The 19,349-nt window shown below is 46.3% G+C and overlaps 1 protein-coding gene across 2 annotated transcripts in view; it reads right to left on the bottom strand.

The window, feature by feature from the left end:
* The window catches only part of LOC133140870 (tenascin-like), a 54,444-nt gene extending 39,411 nt beyond the window's left edge, over positions 1-15,033 (bottom strand). For both annotated transcript variants that reach the window (XM_061261139.1, XM_061261140.1), the window contains exon 1: positions 14,770-15,033. The gene's annotated coding sequence lies outside the window, so the exon portion shown is untranslated. The remainder of the gene's footprint in view (positions 1-14,769) is intronic.
* Positions 15,034-19,349: the final 4,316 nt, after the last annotated feature.

The raw sequence follows: 19,349 nt of genomic DNA, 5'->3' as shown, positions 1-19,349 counted from the left end.
GACTGGTTTCAAGTCTTTGGCACCGGTCGTCTTTGGTTTGTGAAGCCTTGCCTTCCCAAGAGTGAGTGTGACTAAAGCAGCAATAAACCTCCACTGAATTCCCTATGGATCAAGCAGAGTAAACAGCTGAACATTATGTGTGGTGAATGTTGGTGGTAAACATTTTAAATCATTACAGCAAAGACAATTAAAAATGGGACAAAGCATTCCTATGGGAGAGTTCTCTAGACAGATTTACTCTTTGCTTAGAAACATTTACAATGTTATTGTGCGGAACTGGCCCTGTTAAGTGTCAGCAATCACACGGAATGAAATCCAAGGAGGAACATGTAGTCCTATGAACCAGCTTATTTTCCACTGGTATTTCCCTCCTGAAAAGGCTTCCTTTAGCTGACGGAGGCAACACCTGCATCTGGGGAACCACCATTCCCACATCCCAATCCAAGCTGACAGATTGATATTGGACAGTGGAAGACAATCTTTATAGGTTCTGTTGGCCTTGACATCCAGGGCTACTGCTATCCCATAAATCACCAGATGGTCAGCCTTTGATCATTGTCTGGATGCCTGTCCCCACTTTGCGTAGCAATTGTAATCTCTCTGCACGAAGGAAGTGAGTCTTGTATTTTGCCACACTTGAAGAATGCTGTTTTTTTAAGAGTAATGGCCGGTTGGAAAATGAGCAGAAATAAAATGGTGCTGGTGGAAACAGCTGCAAAGAGTTGCGTCTCCTCTTTGATCTTGTTAGCCTGGATTTCTGGGCAGTTGACGGCTGTCTGTGACGGGTCGTGAAACGTACCAAACTGCCACGCTGCACGCCTGAACGAAGGTGCGAATAACACTGTTAATTAGATTAGTCGTGATCCGCAGCTCTGTAATCAGAGTATGATTAGCCCAATCAAAGGAGTGAAAATCTTTTCTTACACATTTTTTATGATAGAGCACACTGGGGTCACTATATCAGGTTAGTTTTTCTGTGTGCCAACACAGCGGGGAGAAACTTTGCCTTTCAAAAATTGGCACCTTTGACTAATTGCACGCTTGCTGTTCACACTGTAGAGTTTTTTTTTTTTTTTTTTTTTCAGCTCTGAACTGCCAGATTAAATCCATACAACGCATATTTTTGCAAGTCTTTGGTACCTTGACAGCTTCTACTTCTCTCGACACAATGTACAGTATATCCATCTTCCCCAATGGGATGTCAACATTTTCTTACACTTATTCCTATGATTGTTTCATATGCAGTGCTATAAATTGCAATGATTTCCTCTTTTTCAATCGTTTTTTGAATCATAGCCTACACTGAAAATCAGACATATCACCGGAACTCATGTTGTTTTTTATTAGCATTCATATCTGTCACTTTCTGTAAATTGCTGAATGATACAAGCTTGCTTGATTTTGCAACTGACATTTTGAGTGCACAGGGTTCACTTACATTTTATCAGCCATGAGCAGAGTATATATACAGACGTCGGGAGAATGTAAAATGGTTATTTGTGATGATATGAGGAACAGAAAGTCTCCTGGTCACTCTCCTGGTCTGGTCTGTTTTGCTTTCCTTTCATTTACGATTTCCGAATAAACCCCCAGAGAAACACCTACCCAGGCTCTTCTCCAGCTACCAGCGCAATGATGGCAAATATGCGTGGGACTGCATACTGTGCCAGAAGGGATGCCAAGGGCCCAATCCACGGCACACACAGCCTGGCTGAACACCACAGATGAAGGGGAGATGGGCAAGAAGAGGGTCGTAAATCCTCCCTCAGCAGCGTGAGAGCAAAGGGCTGACAGCCACTGACAGGGTGAGGTCGTTTACAGGTAATTTCCCCTAAAGAGCTCATTTCCCCTCCACCCCTCCGCTGAAGTGTGATTAACAGGGCTGACAGGCCTCCCCCAGGACTGTTTGGGGGAGGGGGGGAGGGGGCAATTCCAGAACCACACAAGCAGAAAGGGGGGAGCACCTCCGTGAAGGCGACACGGATCAGCGTGTACAGGCCTGTGCCTCCAGGGACCCCGAAAAACACAAATAAATATCTCCCCTCCCTAGAGCCTCCCTTATCCCCTCTAACTTTTGTTGCCAGGGCATCACACAAACCAGGGATCAAATCGGCAAAATGGTTGGAAAATTGCTTTGAATCGCTGCTGGGGGTTTAGTTCTGGATGGGTGGCTGCCTAGTCCTTTGGAGGGCCGATTCCTCTCCTTCAAGGGGACTCCCAAGGCAATGCTAAAAGGACATGGATACCCTCTTTGTGCACATCTTAGCAATAGTCATTGGGAGGAACTACTGTGGTCATTTATATCTCTCTCTCTCACGTGCATATCTATGCCCCTGCAGGTCAGTGAAGGGCCAGCCCGGACGTGTTAATATGCCAGACGATCCGTGTGAAGATAAGAACCAGTGCAGGACGAGGATTGGAAGTGAGAGGCCATAGTGACTCACCCCCCATACCCTGCCCTCCCAGCAAGGGAAACAGACAAAGGAGACCATTTTTTTCAGCTTTCAAATGACCTAAGCATCTGAAGCCAAGGAAAAATGCAAATTCAGCTGGACTCTGGCAAAGTCATTTGACTGTTTATTTTTTTCATTTAAACTCCCTAATTCACCCTAATTCTGGCAGCCGGATATTCGGTGTGAGGTGAATTTTGTGAATGATACCTGCTAACCCTTGGACTTACTCCCATTTGTCTAAATTATGTTGCCTGTGTTGCATTTGTAAAACTGTGTGGTCGCTAATACTGCCCCAGTGGCCAAATGCAAACCTTTTTGTACAGCTTGTGCAGCGTAAATCTATCCAGCCACTTTTAAACAGAAAATAGATACAGGGCCATTTCATTCCATTGTTTAATGATGTGGTTATTTGATCACAGAGACCGATAAATACTTATTTTGGGGGTTTTTTTGCTGGTTGCTGAACCAAAACAATTCAACAGTGGTGTTTGTGTCAAGGTTAAATTACATTTGGCAAAACTACCGAACCCACACAGTAAAATATTCAGTGTTAAATCAACTCGTACAGACAGAGTAGCATCTAGTTCCACTCTCGCCAGTGCACTGCGCAGGGAAACAATACTTACAAACCAAGGAGACTAGATGTAGGAATATGGGTATTTGACCTAAATGATGGACTTCCCATGCCAAATATGTTCAGTCTACACACAAATCTGTGGGAAATGTAGAACATTCTTTGGTTCCTGAGACCCCGTTTTGTGGAACAATGGCTGGCATGTCTAATACCGATCGATTTTCCCTTGGGCAAGTTTCTTACTCTGAACTATTTGAGATAGCATATGTGCTTTATATTGAATGATAAACACATGCTGTGCTTGCAGGCTATGGACAAAACCTTCTTGAAACCATACAGATGAAATCAGACAGCTACCAAGTGTACTTTCTAATGTCTTACTTTCTATTACTTTTAAGACTGATAAAACTGCATTAAAAAGTTTTGCAGAAGACTGTAGGCATTCTGCAGAAGATTTAGGCATGCATGTCTGTGAGCTACCTGGAAAATACCGTTGAAGTGAACAGACTGGTCCATGCAGTAAGTAGGGCACATCCATGAAGTGCCCTGTTGCACCACAGGCAGAAAAGCCGGACCAACAGTAACCTTGTTATATAGCTTGGCAATAGTTGAACAGATTAATAACTACCCTGTCATACATTGTGTCCCATAGTCAAGCAAAGGAATAGCTGCAAGCCAACTGAATGCTTTGTCTTAGATGCTGACTTCCAGGGTAGGCAGAGTGTGCTTTATTCTATGGCTGTTTAAGGCTTAATTTCATGGGTAATAGCCCTGGTGCTGGGGAATGCACTGTTAAAATAATGTCTCCCTGTGGCAGCTTGTTCATCAGTGCTTTTTATTTTTTTAAGCACTCTGTACAGTAGTGTATTTACCCCTAATGCATCCTTTAAAGCTATTGCATCCAATAATATATAATATTTCACTCGAAACGTACCTTGAATCCAAGCGAATAATCTTGCATAAACGCATTGTAAGAGCGGCAGGTAAACAAAGTAGGAGAAGTCAGATGAGTCATGGGCAGTGGGCAGGCTGAAACTGCGGAACTGCGGCATCACGTTCCTCTGATGAAATCAGGCAAGTAAGCGAGGAGCGGTAATTGGACTCGAGAACGTCGAGCGTGGGCACGGCATTGTTCCAATGTCACAGGCTAGTGCCATACAATGGCAGTCACCACTCCCTCTCCCATGTTCATAAAACAAAGCACTTTCAAAGAGAGAAAGTGAAAGTGAAAAATAAATCCATTAGTTTTAACCTTTTTTGGGCTTGAGTCAACAACACCACGTGGTGTAATTTGTCAAAAATGTATTTATAAATATGAATAAAAAAGGAGCCATTGCTGAGAATAGCACTGTGAAATAACCTAGTAAAGAGAATGGCTATCACCGGATGTAAATTCCCCTGGAGTTCTCCATTACTGTGCATACTGACTGAAGCCCATTCTCCAGCCTCATGCTCATTAGGGTAATGTGGAAATGCTTGCCTGCCCCAGCCAGTGGCCGCCGCCATTTCTTGTGCCAAGCATTTCTTCCCTCCATTCCTCCCACACTTGAGACACAAACCTCCCCTCTGTACACTGAAGATTTTCTTTTTTCTTTCTTTTTAATTTCAGTGCAATTTTCCATGTCTGATTCTGAGATAAAATTATTCTGAATATTTTTTTCCCCTGTGCTTTCGATCCAGATTTAGCAGTTTAGCACGCCACATTAATACTGAAGGATGGATCTGTTTTATCTTCATATTTAACACAAACAAACACACAACAAAGTGAGGCAGCATTAACAAGCGTTTTTGCTACTTTTGTTTAGGTTTATAGTCGAATTTGGGTCATAGAGTCAAAAGTTGAATCAACGGCATGTATGTATGTGTGAGTGAGAGAGAGAAATACAAAAGTGCAAATACAGCAACCACTTAAATGTACTTTATGTGTGATAAAAGAGTGGCTATTATCACTGAATCCTGAAAATAAGGATATTTTACAAGGACATTGAACCATGGCAGTTAAAAATGTGGGAAATTGCATACTGCCATTCAGAAATGTAATGACCACATGAAGGACTATCTTATATAAGAAAATAATTATTTTATTGCTATTAATTAAAGTATGATAGAAAGCTAGCCAGCAATTCGCTCTCAGAAAAACATGTCGCTTACTTTAAAATAGAATAATCTTAACCTTATAATGTGGCAATTTCCTGCAGATTGACAGCTCACTGCTGTGAGGGACTCCTTTAGATGACCAGAAACCTCTGCTTCACGCTGATATAATTAGATCCGTGTGGTGGCGCCCAGGAATTTGCCATGTGTATAGAATGACAATTAAGTTTTAATGGCAGGTCACTTGATTCTTCATACGGCTACCACTCACCTCATGCGTGACGGCACGAGTAAGACACGGATCAAATTAATTACTCCATACAGAAGGAGTAACGGAACACCAAATAAGAATGTGTTGCAATTGTGTTGCGATGATTCGTATGTGCATGGCGACATATGAATTGATTGATTTGTTTCTCAATGCGTTGTGTTCCATGCCGTGATATTAACAATTTGCATTACGTGTCAAATCAATTACTGTCAGCCCATTTCTCAATTGAATCTGTAATGTGCATTTAAATGCAACAACACTCATTGAGAATGTTACCCATCCCCAGAAGTGAAAACTGTTTCTGGTCCTGTAAACTGAGGTTCATTTATTTCTTATACAGTATACAGTGGATTTTCATAATTATTGTTATTATTGTTGTTATTAATTTTCAACAGCAGATTGGTGAGATCTTCTAATCCTAGAAGCCTTTTCAGACCAACCATGTCAAATGGGAGGAGCACTGCTGTTCACAAGTTGCATTCCATTGCAGGGAAAGGTGTCTTCTACTCCTCCAGCCCCATCCCACACCACCCACCCCCAAATACAACTTCTACATTTTCTCACAGTGTGGTGACATTTCCACTGCTCTTCTGGGAAATGTTTTCCTGTCCAGAAAAAAGGAATGCACTTGTCGACACACATCCTGCCAGGCCCACCTTCATGCCAGCCCCGCGTTCAAAGGTTCTGCAGCGCAAATGCTCCTTGATAGCCTGGCGACAAATTGTCACAGGGGAGCTTTCAGGAGCCCCATGGGGCGTGGAGAAGACCCCTCAAGACGCAGATACGCTCCTTCAACGGATGTGACCTTGTGTCACATCGGAGGCGGCGGAATTCCGGCACTTGAACGTCTCCTTGATGCCTTTTCCAGATCTTTCCTTTTCATCTATCCAAAATGTTTTTTTTTCTCTTTCCTTTCACTTGGGTCTGGGAGATCACTTAACGATTGATGAAAAGCCGTTCACAATCTAGATGATTTTCTGTGTCACATAATGAAGTCACAGCAGTTCTTTTTAAAACAGTGATTTTGAACTTAGATAAGCATGTAACAGGTCTTCTGATGCATGAAGCCTGGTCAAGGAACACAAGCAAAAGGAGAGTTAATCTTTCGCCAGCAGTCATTGGAAGCCAGTAAAAAGAATGCAAAGAATGACTGATGATAGATGCTTTCCTGTAACGCTTTGGAATTCTTATTCACAAACAATAAAAGTGTTAAGAGTGGTAGTTTATTATGAGGTCCCATATATAAAGCTTTGCAACATTGCTTTTTCATATTTTCCCCCTTCTCCAGTTGAAAATAACTCAACATTTCTGGCACCCATTTGCCCATCCTCATTTGATTACTACAAAGCAAAAATGCTAATCATGATACAATACACATTACACCAAAAAGAAATATGGAAAAATATTAAAAATATGTCGACAACAATTCATGTACATACAAATGACATTATATGCATGTATAAAGGCTCAGAAAAAAAGTATGTTGGTACAAAACACATATTTTCCTTTTCTTTCCTTTATAAGCATATGGATGAACTTAGCCGTTTGTTTGTAGGCCACCCCATTCCGTGTGGGAATGATGACCAAGTCCCAATCTTATGGTGAAGGGAGGGGGCATGAGTGAGCCAGTCTGACAGGGTCAGTTTGGACTGTTCTGTCGTTCACATAGCTTGCAAAGAAACCAAATTAGCAATGAAGATGAGTTTTGATATGTAACTGTAGCAAATGGTCCATGGCTAAAACATGTCTCCCCTGCTTGTCTTTTATATTAAAATGGGGGTAGGGGGGATCAGAGTGCTTTCTCGTTCCTTTCAGTTGAATTATCAAGCTTGCCTAGTTTTGTAGGTCACCCATGACAAAAAACATGCTCGCCGTCTTCAGCATACACTCATAATCTGGGTCGCCCAGAGAGCAGAAAGAACAGTAATAGTCTTGGGGGATGGGGAGATGAGAATTTTCACCTTCAGAAGTGCCATATAAAAGCAAAAAGCATTTGGTGGGTGCTGTGTGGGCATTCGCGAGGGCGAAAGTCACAAAATAATGGCCTCCAAAACGGATAAAAGATAAAAAAAATTCTGAATCTGAAAAAAAAAAGGAAAAAATGAACAAAGAAAAGCCATCTCTTCTACTAAGAGGGCAAAAAAACCACGATGAACAACGGGCTGTCGAATATCGACATTCATACTCACTCACGCATCCATAAATCATAATCAAACTCTACTCTACTCATCTTTCACCGTGAACCCCCCCCTCCCCCCACCCCCCCTCCAACCCACCACACAACAAACAGACCTGTGTGCCCGAAAACCGCTCCATATCGATCCCCGCTCCGCCAAGGTCAAAATAAGAGGGACAGACGGATAGAGAGCGGCTGAATCCAGCATGGGCTCAGGTTATAATCATCAAACACAGAAATGGATTTCCAGGATGTCTCATAGGCCCTCCGACACGGAATCGATGGCAGAGGCGGACATGCTCTGGCATTCGGTCATGTTACCACGCTCACAAATGCCTTTTTAAGCTATCGCCGTTATAAACCGGCTCCTCAGCCCCCCACCCTCTCCCTCTCCCCCCTGGAACTGTGAACATTCCCTGCCACTGTCGGGGGCACAGTGGCGTCATGGTTAAAGATGAAAATAAAACAATGGATCATTCCGGTCCCTGGTGGGGTGCTTGCTGCTGTACCCTTGAGCAAGGAAGTTTCTTGAGTAATGTGCATAAATTGCTGCATAAATACGTCATGGGAAAAATCATAAATGAAGTCATACTGGAGGAGGGCTGGTATTCTGGGCTATCCTAAAATTGAAGACATGACTGAAATTCAATTTTGAAGGTTTTTTCTTTGGCAAGTAACACAGCAGGATAAGGCTGTGATGTAAAAAAAAAACCATCCAAAACTATCCAATCATACAGAATGTTGCCCCGTTCTCTAGACCTTTACATCCCCCCCAACTTATTTAGGCTGGCGACGGCTCACTTTGGACAGCCATCACCCAACACTGTGGTTGGAGTTCAGTGTTCATTCACAAACAAATCCTTGACTGGAGTAATAATAAGCACAACCCCACATTCGTCAGGGTGAAAAGAACCTAAACATCACACACAGCATTCCTTGACCTTGAAGCGATGAGAGTTCTGCCAGTACTGTCTTCTCGTCACTTCCTCAGCCAAAGCTCTAGGTCCAATTTATTTATTGAAAGTAAAGCTAACAGGCTGGCAGTAAATAAATGAATAGATAAAATAACACCATGAAATATGTGGATTCCAGATGACATTCCACATGTTAGGCTGATTATTTTATTTGAATTCTGGGAGTGAAACGTGGTCAGAAGCCACCATAGTCACAGCAGGAGATATCAAAAGCGGGAACAGAATAGTATTTACATTTCCCGCTTCTTTGAAAATGTGTTTCTGATTCAAAACCCCTCGGAGCACGATAAAGAGGGGGGGGGGGGGGGGATGAATGCTAGATCAATTTTAATAGTACCAATTCTTTCGGCGCCCAGCCTTCCGTGTCTCGGATTGCAGGATTAAGATTTATCTTTCTGCTTAGATAAAGCATAGTGTTACATGGAAATGAGAGGCCATTGGGGTCCATTTTCCAGCACAGTAGAGAGGCAGAATTTCAGTGAATATAAAGGCTCTTTATAGGTATTTAATAGCAGCAGGGAACCTGTGTGCTATGACAGAGAGGTGACTGTGTACAGGGCTGATACACCGGGTTGGGTACAGATGGCCTTGGGAGATACGGACACGGGATATCGAGCACGCTTGTGCAGGCCGGACTTGGCCAGAAAGGTAAGCGGTGTCGGGTTGACTCTGAGGGGGGTCTGAGCCATGTCCCTCAGACTAAAGCCTACAAGAGCTATTAAGTCATAAAACCAGATGACCAGAAGGGGAAGAAAGAGGTATTTCTCACATAAAACATTTGACTTCCAACACACATATATACTGTGAGGGAGGGGGACATGAATGACAGAGGGGAAGAAGAGAGAGAGAGAGAGAGAGAGAGAGAGAGCGAGAGAGAGATTTCTTATGTGCCGTACCGATATTTACAATGTGCACTTCAAGCAGTAATATTTTAATTGAACTGCATTAAGAGAGAGTGACAAAAAAGAGCAAGTGACAGAGAGCAAATGACAACGGAGAACAGGAGAGATAAAGAAACAGACTGAGAAATAGGGTGTATAGTAAGGAGGATAAAGAAAGAAAGGAAGATCACACAGAAAAGGGGTAGAGAGAAAAAAGACTAAGTTAGACTCCAATCTAAATATAGGGTTGGTGAGCGAGAGAGAGACAGAAAAAGCCAAAAGAACATAAAAGGAGAGGGGCCATTGAGGCTTGGGGGTGGAACGGGGGGGGGGGGAGTTGTGGTTTGACAGAGATTATGTTTATTATATTAGGATATTGCCAGTCCCCAGACAGGGAATCCATAAATATAGTTAAGTGCTGCCGCAGCGCTCCGTGGGCCGGGTCTGCGGAGGGACAGCACGCACGCCGGCACGTTTTCCGCTCGCTACTCACCGGGGTCTTCATTCGCGCACCGACGGCTGGCGACCTCACATTTTATTAGCCCGACCTCTTCAGCCTCCCAGCGCAGCGGATTCACCTTCTCCAGACCTCCCGATCCACCCCCGCCCCCCTCACCCCCAGCCGTCCCCCAACAGCTGCCGCTAACGCCCCCGACTCCATCTCCTTCCTCTCAGTCACCCGTTGAAGGCATACCGCAAAGACAATAAAAATTTGCTTGCCTTTCATTTGTCGGCTGCCCGCGTTTGCCGAACGGGGTCGCGCAAAGGCTCTCCGTCAGAGACGGGCTTATGAGAGAACAAACGCAATAAGTTACGATGACTTCCCGCTTTCGCCCTCGGGTCAGCGAGGACTGGATTTATTGGACACGGCCGTGCTCTCCCTTGCCTTTCTGGATCTCTCTGGTTTTGATTAAACTTGAGGAGCTCTCTGCAGCCTCACGTTCACGGGCAGGTAATCGGATCATAGCAACGACAAGAAGACAAACGCATCCACACGGGGAAGCTGTGCCACCTTGGAGGGATATCCAACGTATCTCCCAACGTATGTCTTTAGTTACCTGTCAGGCGCTCTGCTGATCACTCATAATTGTCTGCTACAAATTCATACTCTCTACATTCTCAGCAAAAAGGCTTTTCATCTTGTCTCCATAGAGTAACCCTTTTTAGTTCTTTATGGAACTCTCCATCATACAGTAGGTGTGAAGTCTGAAAACTCCCAGACAAAGAACCATTTTCCCGACAAAGAACCCTTTAACTAGATTGGGTTCTTTTGTGGAATCACAGGGTTCCTTTTGGAACCATTTTATTTAGTGTCATGACATTTAGGGAAAAAAGATTATTCTCTTCCTGTACTGGAAGGAGTGAACCCAGGCATGCTTGTAGTGTTTCTTTTCTGCATAAGACTGGAAAGAAAACGACTCGACAGGTTTGTCACTGGCTTTCCAATCTAACGACTCTCTTCCTGTACTGAAAGGAGTGCACCATCCTCGTACAGTACATGCTTCTTTGCATAAGACTGTAAAGTGTGTCGGCAATGGACAGATGGTTTCTTTATTTCTTTTGGTGTCTCCCTCGATCCCCCCCCCTCCTTCCTGGAGAACACGAAGCTGAACGATGTCCAGGGAGTATTTCCTCTGGACCGCGCTCCTCTCCGTGGCTGTAAATCCAGACCCTGGAGGCACGGAGGAATTTCTCTGTCCTTGGTCCTAATTCCGCTTTCTCTCTCTCTCTCTCTCTCTCTCTCTCTCGAGCTGTGCCGCAACTCACCGCTGGGGGAACCGGGCTAACACGACAGACGCTACGCTAACAGACAGGGTCCCGTCACTAGGAAGAAACTGTAGACGGAATCCGCCAGTCGTCTCCCTCAGACAGAGGACTCCCTTTGTTCTCGAAGGAAACAAACTCAAGGAGTGCTGAAGCAAATGGTTATATTGCTCTCCTTGGGGCATTACAAGAAGGAATAAAGAAGCCAAGAAAGAATATAGTAGGACCCCAAAAAATATTGAGATTGATGAAAGATTCTGATGAAAGCTGGTTCAAAAGACAGTGACTCACACATCCGTCCTCTTGTCTAGCGCTGGAGAAAAAAGGACTGATCAAAATCTCAAAAAGAGGCTGTGCAGAAATATGCTCCAATTCTTTTAATTCATGCCAAACCAAACAGCATTTCGGTCATTGGTCATGTACGGAGCGATTAATCTCAATTCATAATTGTAAATCTAAATAAGGTTTTTTATGGCTGCCTTTGGTGTGACTGAGGACATCCTCTTTGATACCATTTAATAATTTAATAATGGAATGTTGGCTCTGTTTTGAGGGCATCTGTTCTGCCTCACCAAAAAAAGACTGTGTGAGCTGTGCGTCCAGACCCTGCTAATGACCGAAACCACACAGGGTCAAAGCACTGAAGTCCCCCTCCTGATCTGCCGCTCCTACAAACTCGTGTTTTCCCAACCGGTTATGGGCCATGCATTCCAACGCCACGGGTCGCTGGCAAAATGCACGGCATCTCGACAGGAGTGACCACACGCGCCAAGCCCTCCCCACCCCGCCCTGAGCCCTACCCCCGACCCCTCGCACACTACAGACACCGGCTGCACAAAGACCTCTCGTTTCCCCATCCCCACACCTGCCCCTCTCGCCTTAGTATCACAGACTTTTTAAAAACATTCAGCATACTGGCACTTTAAAAAGGACAATTCATCTGGGGGATGGGGGCACGGTTTCTCCTGAAGCGGACCCCTCTGTCTGCATCTCTCTCTCTCTCTCTCTCTCTCTCTCTCTCTCTCTCTCTCTCTCTCTCTCTCTCTCTCTCTCTCTCTCTCTCCTGCACCCAAAAGCTTTTAATTGTCTGGATCCAAATGCATCGGTTTCGTTCAGCATTTAAAACTCCCAGGTCAATCCAACGCATGACGCTTACTTATTCTTTTTTCTTCCATTCATGGAACAGACTTGACTGATTATCTGAACGGCAATGTCTGGAGAAGAGGAGGATTGCCAAAAGGTGAGAGCATCGGTTGATGGTACAGACTCAAAAAGCCATGCAAGTGGACATAAAGACTTGTGAGGTAATTTCTTACATAAACTGATCACCACACTTGACATCCCACTTCCCACTACTACTTGCTTACAAACACTTTATATCTCACATCTGTTTTCAGTTCCTTTCTGATAACAGTTTTTTGATAAAAAAAGTTCCTTTTTGATGTCACATTTTTGCTACCTGTACATTAAGTAAGAGTTAAAACAACTGACATTTTGTCTTGCTGTCATCAGACAAACTGCAAATCTGCCACCACACCTTTTGAAATATAGGGGTTAATTATCTGCCTGGATCAACAGCATCAAATGAAGTTATTGCCACAAAAAACAAATCAGGTCTTGTTTGATAAATGCACAGCTTCACAGACTGTGCAAAAGTGAATTCAACACTAGTAATAGCCAACAGATAATTACGCATCTCTTCCGATGAAGAGTGTACAAATTCCTTGTGTTTCTGCACTTCCAGCAGGAACAGCCCCCCGCCCACCCCCTCCATGTACACTATCAAAGCTCTGGGGGGGGGGGGGGGGAGTTGGGGTAAGAAACTGAGAAAACAGCTGTCCAAACAAAGGGCAGTTTCTCACCCACTGTCTTGCGGAGTGTCACATTCAATAGTGGCTCGGCGCACAGCAGTGTCATCATAAAACATTTACACACCATGCCCGGGAAACGATAGTGAACACTCAGCAGCGAAGACAAGCACAGTACGCCGTGCGTTTCCGGCTTACTGGATCAACTAGGAGCCTTCCACTGGACTCAGATCGTCTGTGCCCTGGAGTGATTTGGACTCGCGGAAATCTTTTACAGGCTCCTAAGTGCAGGAATGTGTGGCAAGTCATCCCACCAGTAGCCCTTCACAGAGTGTCAGGGGAAGGTAGCTGCACATTCACTGCTGATAAGCCGGGGAGATGGGGGTGAGACATGCGGGTCAAATTTAAGTTTACACAGTATAATAGTCCGCTCTTGTGTCTGCCTCCATTCATGAATCCAGCATCATTTCCCCTTGAAGAATAAAGAAAAAAGAGTGTGGGCTAGATGGGAGGGGGGGCTGCATCAGTTGTTCCAGTTCCCACAGTGATTCCAAAACAGATAATTGTGATTGCACCTCTCCTGTGATGTGTAATTACCCCCCGGACCACCACAAACCGCAGGATCCTGGGGGTCACTTTGTCCCCCAAACACCCCCCCCCACACACACACACCCAATCCCCCCACGCACACACACTCTCTCGCTGCCCACCCTCCCCCTCCGCTCTCTAGCGCTTGTGGGTGGCTGGGTGTGATCTCTTTGTTCGGCGCTGCTCCAATCAGAACCGTTCCGGCGGACCCCCGGCGACCGGGCGGTCCGCGAGCCGCGTTACGGCGGGAGGGGGGTGTGTACGGGCGTGGGCATCTCACAAGCGCACACCTTCGGTGAGAGAAACGGAGGGAAGGGGGAGAGGGAGAGGGGGGCGGGCGAGACAGGCAGCCGAGACCCCCTAATGCAGACCAGCTGCCGCGCCGGGGGGCTGAGGGAAGGTGTCTGTTCCGCTGACATACAGTAGGGCTTACAGTAGCGCGGGGGGGGTTTTTCTTGGCAGGCGGCGCTTGTGCCGGCTGAAGCGCAGCCAGGTGATCACATCTCCAGGCAACCCCTCCACGCGCGGAGCCTCTCCACAGCCCAGCCGCGTAACCCAGCCCTCCCTTCACGCTCACCGCCGACCGCCGTAACTCCTCTATCCGCTAGCTCACATCCCCAACGCGGGACGGGACCCAGGAGCAGCGGCACGCACAAATATGTTAACAATTCCCTTGGTAACCGTAATTGGTACCCTCCAGCAACCTCACAGTCCCAGGCAATAAACCAAGGCTAAGATGTTCTTTGCTAATAGGAGCCAATACTGACGGATGAAACTCTTTTCGCTGATTCAAAGGGTCCAAAGTTTTCCAACAAAACCACATACAGCAATTAGACTACTACTTAATGCCAAACACAAAATAATCACAGAAAAATGCATCCTTCTTTAGTTCCAGTTACTGTCTCAAAAATGAAAGAATCCATTCAGAAAATAAAAGAGACTCAAAATCTCAATTTTCTTAAAAATATATTTTCAGTCAATTTCAAAGCCAATTTACAATTAATAATGTAACATTAGTCTTGTATTTAACTCAAAAGGCAATGTCAAATTACACTGCAATAAATATAATATGAAATATGAAAGCATTCAGAAACAAGATTTACAATATGATTTACTGTATGAATACGGAATCAATCAAGCTCCTCAACATTTCAAAGCGGTAGAAATATGTGACACCTGCACTTACCTTACCAGAACACTCCCAGTCTCTCTACTGAAAGATCCTACAGTGCAAGTTCTGACAACCTGGATCTCTGGGGTGATCCTTTCTCTCGTTTTTAATTGATAAAACACAGCGAATGTTGGGATTTAAGAAGTGAGCTCTAATTAGCTTTCTGATGTGGGTCAGTGTGCCTCTCGGTTGCAAAGAAAGGACAGCGCAACTTCCCCTCGTGATCCGTCTATTGCATCCAACCAAAGAGCCTGCTGATGCTGTAGCTGGAGAAGAGGTGGCAGTCGAGAGAGAGAGGGAGACACACGGAAAGAGAGAGAGAGTGAGAGAGACAGAGGGAGAGAGAGACAGAGAGAACGGGAGAGAGGCGAGTAAAAGAGAGAGGAAGAGAGAATTCCCCTTCTCTAAAACAGACACTGTGGTCAGACCACACTCCTACCTTCGGCTCTTATATACCCCCCCCCCCCACCCCCCCCTAAAAAAAGAAAAAAGACACACACCCCCAACCCCCCCCCCCCCCCCCCCCCCGACTGTGAACTGTGGAGCTGAAACAGGATGCCTCTGGGCTGCCTTGCACAAAAAAGGAGAGAAACAGAGGGAGAGGGAGCGAAAGAGTAAGTGAGTGAGTGATTGAGAGGAATAAAACCCACTAGCCACACAGTGAATGTACATAGTAAGGAGAATAGGGAGAGGGGTAACCTATGGAGCTTAACATTAGCAATACATTTAAATACTGGGAAGATGCACCACAGGAAAGAAAACCTTCATGTGTGGTCACTCTGTTTGACTGAACAAAATGCTAATTCTACATCTACATTTACACTCACAGAACATTTAGACATTTGACAGGATATAAGTGCACATATACAGGTTAAGGCAACTACTACTGCTCCTGCCACTACTACTACTACTACTACTACTAATAATAATAACAATAATCATAGTAATCGTATTTATTAGCATTACTTTTCTGATGATAATATTGGTTCTGCTGCAGATGACAGTGATGACAGTGTTGATGGTGATGGCAATGACAGTGATGGAGCCGGAGTTAGATATTGAGAGCCTGGTAAATGTATGCCCGCTCATGAGTAAATGATTAGCCGTCTTTCTGAGTGTCTCACATTCAGAATGGCTCCACTGTCTCTGGCCGAAACTCGATGCCCTTACTTAAAGGCAGTCTGGATGAGATCAGCCCTGTTCCACATGCAGCCCTTGATTCTTGTGTTAAGACACCCCCCCCCCCCCCCCACCACTCACCCTGGTGACCCTCAGGTTTCCACGGCAGCCGTGTTTGGCTCACGGCTGCCTCTCAATTCTGGCTGCAGGTAGAGCGGAACCCAGGAGGACGGCGGTCGCAATTAGGAGAGGGGGGGGGGGGGTGCTGTGCGGAGCCCTGGGTATTTTGACGTAAATGCCGGCCCCCCGCTTCATATCAACACGTGAACAAAACAAAAAAGAAGCGAGCTGGGATCTCTGCCTCATCCCTGGCGTCCCCGGGCGTCGAGGGGGGGAAGGAATCTCATTTCAAAGGAACAGGCGCGCACCAAAGGTACGTCCCAAGAGGCCACGCGCTAAATGAGAGGGGGGGGGGGGGGGGGGGGGCTCATTAAATCAAAATCTGACCCACTGACTGATAGGACAAATACAAAGGCCCCCACCCCCCCCCCTCCCCGCCGTTCCACATCCCTCCCCCAGGGAGAAGCTCAAGAGCCCTCTTTCACAAAAACTAAAAGCCAGCCCTCCACCCGAGTGCCTCAGTTATTCATAAACCTCCGGCTATCTGCCCAGTTCCAGCCAAACCCAGCATTTAATCTTAGCCTCTGTTTCACCACAGAGAGAGGTGCAATAAAAAATAAAAAGCTTATCGGTCAAAGCGATTGTTATGCACACGCTCCACGGCTGACATGATGTACATGTTTCAGGGGCTGAGGAACGGCGAAGGGGCCCGGCTGACACGCAGACTGATGGGGTGAAAGCACCGCCGCCACTCCAGAGCGGAGCTGATAAGCAGAGTACGTGTGCGTGCCCAGATTCATGAGCAAAGCAGCAGTGTGTGACAAGGGGAAGATTTCACAGCGGGGGGTTGGTGGGGAGGGGGGGGCTGTGAGCTCTCACAGGCGGGCGGGGCGGGGTGGGGTGGGGGGGGGAATGATCCGCGCTCCGGCTCGACGGATCCGCCGCCGGTCCGGCGGAAAACATTCATTCCTGCCGAAGCGAAACAGCGCCCGCTGTTAGCGGTAATCCCACCCGAGGCGAGAGTCCCCCGCGCGCGCGCACGACCGTGCCGGGAGCGTCAGACCGTGAAGCGCTTTCCGATCCCTCCCCGCGTTGGCGGCGCGCCGCCTCACCCCCGCAGAAAGGCTGCGGCTCGTTAGGAGCGCTCAGACGGCGTTTACCGCAGCTCATCGTCGCCGTAAAAACCGGACCGCTTGTCTGGATTCAGCGAAAAGCACTCAGGTGTCGCTATGTTTAGAGCGAGGCACGCTTTATAAATATCTGCATCTACGGGGGGACTCGTGCTGTGCCGTTCCATCTGTTCTTCTTCTCACCTCTACTTCGCTCTCGCTCCTTCTCCCATCCCTCTCCCTGTCTCCCTCCCTCTCTCTCTTCTCCGCCGAGCCGCGGGACTCGTGGGGAAATTGCCGGGGGACCTGGGCTCCCTCCCTCGCCCGCTCCGATTCTCATGCCTCTTCCCGACGTTCTGCCCAATGCGCACAGCAGGTTTGATTTCCCAGTTGGACGGGCCTCTACGTGCATCCTTCCCATCTTCCAATTTCCACAGCAAAGAAGTCAGACATACGCACGTACACACACACTCACCTACGCACACATACACACTCACACAGACACACCAATGCGCACACACCTACACACACACACACACACACACACTACATTCACTCACGCAGACACACCTATACACACACGCGCACACAGACACACCTATGCGCACACACACACCTACTCAAGGGGGGGAAGGAATCTAATGTCAAAGGAACAGGCGCACAGCAAAGGTACACACACACACCTAAACAGTGCATACACACACACACACTTAATACTTTTATTCATGCCCATATACCAAAGTGACAAATAAAGGACATGGACAATATAGACACACAGTACAGAATATCGACATTGACACTTATTAGACACATAGTCCAGACAAGTTTCCACGACATTATAATAATGTGCATCTACTTCATTAACGCTGGTAGTTACAACGGGTGTATGCTGTGCATATGCCGTTTCCTCTTTGTTGTTTCAGGGTAACACATGGACATTTAACATTGATACTGAAATACTACCTGTCTGACTGACATAAAGGGAACAGAGCATATGCATTTGAAGGACATGGATGACAGATTCTGAAGCTAATCGTGTGTCAGAGCTTCCTGGCCCCAGAGAAATCTAAAATGGCACCTGCAGCATGCACTGTTCCCCCTTTTCCCTCCACTCCCACCCCCAGAGCCTTCATGCACGTCCTGACCCAGCGGAGGGAGGGGAAAAAAATGGTACTACGAAGTTTCAAAGGGTGTATTTCTGATTTACAGAGTATAAAACTAGTTTTACCAACAACAGACACAATATGTACGGCTGATAATTATTTCTGAGGTAACAGACAGGAAGGTGTGGTAGGATAGATCAGCACCCCAGGTTCTAGATGGGCTTTAAAGGGATCCATTTGCTTTTTAGATAATAGGCGATTCACCATTTGAATAAAAAGAAGAAATATGGAAAAAACGAGAGTGCCGGGAAGTCAGGCAGCGAGTCCTAATTATAATAAGACTGCAGCCCTCCGGCCTGTCTCTGGCACCGGGAGGAAGGGACGGTGGGGGTTCTCTACAGACTCGGGGGCTGTGGGAGAAGGGGAGAGGTGACCTGGAAAAGCTGGTCTGCCTCATTAAAAATGAATTCACAGGTAACGCCGCCAAAGCCCTACACTCCCGCCAATCTCTTCAGTTCTGACTGCAGTTCCCCCGCATGCATTATGCAGAGGGAACCCGGCACGGCGAGGGTTAAATCGTGATAAGGTTACGCAAACAGCCAAGTGATACGGCCAGATCTTTCACAAATGTTTGAGGATTGGGGTGGGGGTTTGGGGGTTGGGGCGTGGAGTACGTTCATGATAATATTGTATAATATCAACTTCAGGGAGGGAAACACATTTTTATTCATCCTTTTCCCTTCTTTATCTCCCCCCGGTTAGCACATCGCTCCCCATGGCATGCAGTGAGAGAGGATCCACGCTGCTAGATACAAAGAGAAATGAGCGCACTGATAGGGGTGTGTTAGCGTGTGCAGGGCTGTGTGCCTCATAGCCATTATTCCAGTAGTGAAACGCAGTATCTGTTTAAGGCAATAACTGCAGGCACAGTTCATTGACAGAAAAACAGTCTTTTAACTCTGATTCATAATTCATAGCACACAAAGAGGACCTTGCTCCGGGGGACTGTAAGGCAGCTGATACGAGAAATAGTTTTTTTAAGACCCGTTTCCACCGGGCTTTCCGCTATAATTATAACAATAAACTATATACCATTTTCTCCTGTCCCCACCTATCACTGTACATGCCTGTCCACACACTTTAT

The sequence above is a fragment of the Conger conger genome, chromosome 11 (genome assembly GCF_963514075.1).
Source record: "Conger conger chromosome 11, fConCon1.1, whole genome shotgun sequence".
NCBI classification, from domain to species: domain Eukaryota; kingdom Metazoa; phylum Chordata; class Actinopteri; order Anguilliformes; family Congridae; genus Conger; species Conger conger.
The sequence above is the reverse complement of the archived record's forward strand: the minus strand, read 5'-3'. Positions and strand labels throughout refer to the sequence as shown.